General features: G+C 32.6%; 1 non-coding gene across 1 annotated transcript; it reads left to right on the forward strand.

Moving 5' to 3' along the window:
* Positions 1-7,061: 7,061 nt before the first annotated feature.
* On the forward strand, positions 7,062-7,145 carry LOC142637744 (small nucleolar RNA Z102/R77). Its single transcript, XR_012844869.1, has one exon. It is a non-coding gene; the product is annotated as a small nucleolar RNA Z102/R77 (small nucleolar RNA).
* The last annotated feature ends 301 nt before the right edge of the window (positions 7,146-7,446 follow it).

Genomic DNA, 7,446 nt, shown 5'->3' on the forward strand with positions numbered 1-7,446 from the left:
TTGGACATTCTATGTTATGACCTAAGACATATGTCAAGTATTACTTAGCTGCTAGGAATATGTGCTTTTCTTATCAAAATAGGCCATCTTTTCTGAATTGCTTCAATTGCAATAAAGCAATCAGATATTATTCCGTTTCTTCGAATAACTTATTCTTTGGAAACATAAGTGTCAATAAATTATCCAATTCATTACTATAATTTAGGAATAATGAGCTAGGTAATCATGACTCTTTCGTAAAGAATTTAGTTTAGAAGGAATAATTTGCCAAACTAAAAGTACTAGAAAAATTTAAAGGCAGAGCTCAGCTCTATGCAAAATAAAACGCCTAACTATTTGCAATTTTGCATCCCGCCTCTCACAATATGTGGACCTCACAGACATGGGCCATACAACAAGTGAGAGATTGGATGCATATAACTAGTTTCCAACTTTATTGGCCCAATTTTAATAATTTGTCTTGAAACAGGAAAAAGTAAATTTCTAGCCTCCTTAATTCATGACATGGGAAAAGTACTAATAACCAAAATTATGGGGTGTAATTGGTCATCTTTTAACGTTTGAATTGGGGATACAGAGTGCCAACTTTTCTTGATTTGTAATCAAGTGATTTCTTCTTAAGAGATATTCAGTAATTTGCGATACATCTGATGAATTAAAAGCCACACAAAAAAAGTTAAGACGTGAACATTCATTTTCCTTTTGTCAGCTCTATAACCAAAGTTCTCTATATAAGCCCATGTTCTATTTCAAGTCCACACATCCTCCTCCTTTCTCCCAATAATATCCCTTGTTTTATTATCAATATAGCCATGAAGCTGCTCACACTTTTCTTTTTATTCTTAGCGGCGATGGCTATTGTTGCGGCTTTGGATTTAGAAGATTATAACGAAGACATGGACATGCAAAGTCCAGTCACAGTGCCTGAAAACCAAGAACAAGAAGCTGCTTCTTTAAGAGGAGTGGGCCGGTTTCTTTCACAGTATCACCAGCCAGCCAATAGGACTTGCAACAAGTTTCCTTGGGTTTGTCGCCTGAAGAATAGCCCGGGGCGGGACTGCTGCAATAAGAAATGTGTTAATGTGATTAACGATCGCATGAACTGTGGTGGGTGTGGCCGCAAGTGCAAGTACACTGAAATTTGTTGCAAGGGAAAATGTGTGAGTACTTCCTTTGACAAAAGGCATTGTGGTGGGTGCAATAAGAAGTGCAAGAAGGGAGAGTTATGTGTTTATGGGATGTGCAATTATGCATGATCTCATTACTTTATATATTATGCAACTGTAATACTTTTATGCCTCTAGCTTCATGCAAAATTGAATCTTGGTTCCATATATGTTATGGATATTGTTAAGTGGAGCCAAAATGAATTCAGTTTTATATCATGAAATTAAGCATATATAACTGTCATTTTCTTTTTTTCATGCAAATGGAAAATGATTTAAGAAAAATATTGAAACTGTTTGAAGATTTCTTACATACAAAATTATTCATAATGTGTGACAGTCCAATTGATATCTTTCTCACTTTTAGAAATTATTTGTCCCCGTTATTAACCCAAAGCTCCTGATAATTGGCCTCATAATTGGTCTCCTCATTAACCCGAAAATTAAAAGCATGACACTTGTAACACTAACAATTGGCCAACTTTTGTGAATTTCTTAACTTTATAGGGTATGACTAAATATGTATTTCTTTTTGGAAAATATTCTCTTTATGAAATATGTTGCATATGTAATTCTCCCAACATCTTATTCTTATTATTATTATTTTTTTTTTTTTCATACAACTAGTAGGAGGTGAGATTTGAATCCATGGTAGTGTCACTGGATTATTAGATTCTTGGTCCCAACTTCTTCTTGTGTGCATCTAAGAATTTAAAAATATTTTATTTTTCCCTCCCAGTTGTGTGCCAAACAAATGTCAAACAGTGTTTAAAGTGATCCTTCTTTCATAATTTTGCAAACATTCAGGTATGTGTTGCACGTCTTATAATAAGAAATTTTTATTTGGGTCAAACTCCTTACATGTGCATAGGGAAGGTACACAGTATTAAGGGGTTCCTTCGTTCGTACATTGTCACTTCCCCTTGTGAATTCAAGTGTAAGTTTCTTTCTCTCCTTGACTTCCTTTTTACTTTTAGCCTTTTTGCTTTTCTTTTTAGAAAATGAATGTTTATGGGTGGGGTTCATTATGAACTAAGACATAGATCCTTTTCAAAACCTTTGGTGTTGGGTGTACAATATGAGTGAAGTCACACGTTAAATAATAACTAGTAAGTTGCCCATGCGATGCACAGATAATTTTGTGATATTTTATATAAGATAGTTTTAGAGAATGTTGTAAATATATTATAACGAAAAAGTAAATTAAATTAGAGTAAAGAAACATATACATTTTGAGATATTAAAAATTAGTTTAGTAGATTCACCTCACATTTGTAGCATTTTCAAGTTAAGATTATTATTTATTATTAGTTTAAATCATGTAACCAAAAATAAATACAAAAGAGTAATAGACCATGAAAACCAACTAATCTGTGTTGTGTTCACAAATTGCATACCATGAAATGAAAGTATATCTAACTCTATCGCTGCTTTCCACTCATTGATAGTGCAATATTAAGACATAATGTGAACATGTGTCTTGTAGATGATTTCAAAAAGTTGTAGAAAAAAAAATACCCGTAGGAGTTTTGGTGGCTTGATGGTGGTAGGAGGCCAGTATGATGAAGGCGGTGGCGCTTCAAATTCTTCTCTCTTTCTTATAAATGCTTTGTGAATCTCATGTCTTTTATTTTGGTAATAGTGAAACAGTCTGTTTCATTTAACAGTCCACAACATTTTTGTGCCACTCTATCTCTCCCTAATGCCTTATCTAGTTAATTTTTTTTTCAAGTATTTCTAACTCAATTATTTTGTTTCTTTTTGTTTTTAATACTAAAGTAGTGGGTATGCTAAAAGACATGAAGAAGAAAGAAATGTGTGGTGTAGGCTCAGACAATTAATGAGAGATTAATTAAATAACAGTAAAAATAAGTTAATCTAAACTTTTGGTTAACTATAAAAAATACTTAATGAAAAGAGGTAAAAAAAAAAAAAAAAGTTAAATGCAAAATTAGAACACCATATGATAGGACCTCATACACTCTCACATAAGGTCCCTGCTTATATATATATATATAGATGAGAAGAATAAATGGTTAATATAACATAATTGAGCCTATTTACGTATTGGGTTCAAGCATTTTTGGATCAAGTGATGTCTCTATATGTTATATTAATTACTTAATGTGTCTCCCCCAAGTGTTTATCTCCCCAACATTTGGCCATTACACACACACTCTTTTGTAATTTAGTTTTAATTAAAAGATTTGGAATTTAAACAATCATGGATATAGAATTTATCAAACTAATTTTTTTTTTATATAAGATAAAAATTCTATTATAGCCTAATCTAAATGTATATGTGTGTGAAACTTCCTCCTGAATTCTTCCTTCAAAACATTTCAAAAAAAACCCATTTAGCCACATTATGGGTCACACAATCGCCTCTCTAAATGAATGATTTACAAACCAATTTGAGCATGAATTAAAAATTAGCTTAGTTTAATTAGTAATTTATTGGATCAACAAATGAGAAGAAGATTTATCTTTCTTAGAGGAAGAATCACATTTAGCGCGAGCATTCCCATCAGGTGTGTTAAATGTCACATATTTAGCATTTGGCACACCAAACACCAAAAAACAAAACTCATGAGGTGGTTCATATGCTAAAAGTTTTAGCGTTTATAGCAAACTTACTACAATACAATTGTATTGATAGAATTGTACTTTAGCATGTTGTATAATTAAATAACAATTTTTTAATTATCTATTAAATAACAATTATACAGTAGATGAGGTGTTTCAAATTAAATAACAAATTGTACTATAAAATTGCTATGGTACAATTTTTTACTACTACTGTACAATAGCTGATTTTTTTTTTAAATTATTATTTTAATGTTGTGTAATGTTAAAATAGAATATATAATATACAACAAATTGTAAAATGATGTGCTAAAATTGAAAAAGTAAGTTTTGATGTGGTAAAATGACATTAGGAATAGTACACCTGATGGGAATGCTCTAACACCAAAATTCTGCTACCTTTTGCTTTTGCCTTTAAGAGACCTTGATCTTGTGTTAGCTCTGTCCATGTGAAGATGATCTCTTTTTTATGGTTTCTCTCTACTACAACCAAGCACGTTTTCTCCTCTCTTAGCGGGATCAAATTCAAAACTCACTTTCACCGAAGGGAGAAGGTATATATGTGGTGTAACGGGAATATGAAATGCTCCCTTAGTTGCATAGGGGTGGACCCCACAGAATGCCTCCACACACAATTACTACTTTTGTTTTGTTTTTTCTAGCCCAAAAAAAAAAAAGTCTTTATTACACGCATAATCGGGCAAAACTTAAATACAGTACCTTAGGTACTGTTCGTTAGGTACTGTTCGTTAGGTACTCCTTTTAAAATTTAGCCACCTGTCTATTCACTTAACGGAGCAAACTTGCGTTAACAGTTAACATCCTTTTTCCATTTTTTTTTCTTCTTTTTCTTTTTGGCCGTGTCCTTCAAATCTGAAAGCCAAAGTTCATGACCCAAAATTTTCCTTCTTTCTCTCCTTCTTTTTCTTGGAAAAATTATCATTAACCCATGTTCAAATTATTTAGAATCCACAGTCCAATATGGAATTAAGATTAGTATCTTTGTCAACCACCAAAGCCAGGCACCTATAGAGCCCAACCAGCCGTTCAAATTGCAAACCAAAGTTCAAATCTTTGAGATCAAAAGCCAGCAACCCCATCGATTTTCTGACTGTTTAAGGGTTAGATCGGGAAAAAGAATTATCAAGAGAGATCAGAAAAGAGAGGAACAAAGAAAGAAATAAAGACTGGCATCCAACAAATCGTTCAATTGACAACGCGAAACACATGAGCTAGCCCTTTCCTCCTTTTGAAATCTTGATTTCTTCAAAATCTAGAGGTTTGAGAGTGTGATAAGAGGGACGTTGATCTTCAAAATCTAGGTCATGAACTCTGGTTTTCACACATTTGAAGGAGAAGGTCAAAAAAAAATAAAGAAAGATGTTAACTTTGGCTTTTAGATCTGAAGGACACGGTCAAAAAGAACAAGAAGAAAAAAAAATATGGAGAAAGGATGTTAATTGACATCTGAAGGAGAAGGCCAAAAAAAAAAACAAAAACAAAAAAAGGAAAGATGTTAACTTTGGCTTTCAGATCTGAAGGACACGGCCAAAAAGAACAAGAAGAAAAAAAAATATGGAGAAAGGACGTTAATTGACATCTGAAGGAGAAGGCCAAAAAAAAAAAAAAAAAAAAGGAAAGATGTTAACTTTGGCTTTTAGATCTGAAGGACACGGCCAAAAAGAACAAGAAGAAAAAAAAATATGGAAAAAGGATGTTAACTAACATCTGAAGGAGAAAGCCAAAAAAAAAAAAAAGAAAAAAGAAAAAAGGAAAGATGTTAACTTTGGCTTTCAAATCTGAAGGACACGGCCAAAAAGAAAAAGAAGGAAAAAAAAAATATGGAAAAAGGATGTTAACTTAATGCACGTTTGCTCCGTTAAGTAAATAGACAGGTGGCTAAAGTTTAAAATGGTACCTAACGAACAGTACTTAAGGTATTATATCTAAGTTTTGCCCATCTATAGAAACAAGGTGTACAATTTAAATTTTGTTTATTTGTCTACTATTCCCTCTCTATTTGCCTCATAATTCTATTCCTCATCATCCGTACTAGATCACAACATATTGTTTATGAATAATGTGAAACTTTCTCTTTCTCTATTTGTACTACAACTTTTCTTTAGAAAATAATACAATTTTGACCCAATCAGTTAAAGACTTTTATAGAGTTTAAATGCAATTCACAAAACTTAATGACCATAAGAAGGGGCCATGTTATTTTTGCAATAAGACAATTATAAAAAAATTCCAAAACACCCGGCATCAAATTAGAGTGCAATTTAAAAAATAATTGGCACAAAATTGGAGTACAAATAGAATTGTAGTATGCACTAGTTAGAGCATCCGCATTGGCAAATGCCATCCTATCCCATTTTACCATCCCAAAACCTATTTTATCAATTATACCATATCATTTTACAATACACCCAACATCTCAAAACTCTATTTTTTCCCATTTTATTTAAATATTCTTTTTTATTCCTTTTTTTACTATTTTTTTTTCTCTTCCTTTTCTTCTCTTTCTCCTTCAACCTCTAGCACTAACCACAACTAAACAAACAATCACCACCACACCACTGCCATGCCCACCATGCCACCACTTAGGGATGGCAATTTTGCCCCGCCCCGCAAAGGTGGTGGGGAGGGGATGAGGCGAGATTTTAGACCTACACCACGGGGCGGGGATGGGTTTGCACTTTTTAGACCCACCCCGCCCCTCTCCTCCCCTTATTAATAAGGGTTAAATTGTAATTTTTTCATACTCTAAAACCCTACTATTTAAAAAAAAATTATCATCAGTTTAATTTATTTTACCTAAGGTGGCTCTACCTCTTTTTTCTCTCTAGCAAAATTGGAAATAAGGTACCAATTTTAACATTTTTTTTTTTTTTTTTGTCTTTGTTAGAAAAAAATTTATATACTATTGAATTACTAATTTCATTCATCATTTATGCGACTTTCTCAATTTACTTTTCATCATGAACATAATATAATTATTTTCTACTAAGGTACGGGTTTGAGGCTCTAATTATCTATGTCTGTGTCATTGTTTTTGTAATTTTGTGTGGGCATTTGACTGTTATATTATAAGGCACACTGTCATATTCACATTCATAGGCAATCAAGTATGCCGTGGTTCTGTTACCCAATTACACACACGCCCTTTTCTCTTAACACTTGGAATTCCCATTGGGATTTCACTTGGCTTAACAACACTACTTCTTTATGCTTGTCAAAATCGATATCTATTTTATGAGCTGGGTTTTTGTTTTTGAATTTTCATATTAGAAATATGAGGTGGTGAATGGAGAACGTGAGGAATATGTTTCCCTATTGGTTTGATTGCCGATATGATGGCATCAATCATGTATTAGCTCTAGCTGATTGTTCTTGTTCTCCACACAAAAATTATATACAATTTAGTTTTGTTTTCTGTATTTTTATTTAAAAAAATATATAAGGTATAGGTTTGAGACTTTGTCCCATTCTCTATGAAATAGTCACAAAATGGGAGGAATTAAATAATGCACACTACTTAGGGTCTGTTTGGATAGAACTTATTGCTGAAAACTGAAAACTGAAAACACTGTAGCAAAATAATTTTTAAATGTGTAAATAGTACTGCGGGACCCACTTTTAATAAAAAATTGCTAAAAAAGTACATACATAGTGCGCGTACAGTACGCGCACA

This window comes from Castanea sativa, chromosome 5 (assembly GCF_040712315.1).
Source record: "Castanea sativa cultivar Marrone di Chiusa Pesio chromosome 5, ASM4071231v1".
Taxonomy (NCBI): domain Eukaryota; kingdom Viridiplantae; phylum Streptophyta; class Magnoliopsida; order Fagales; family Fagaceae; genus Castanea; species Castanea sativa.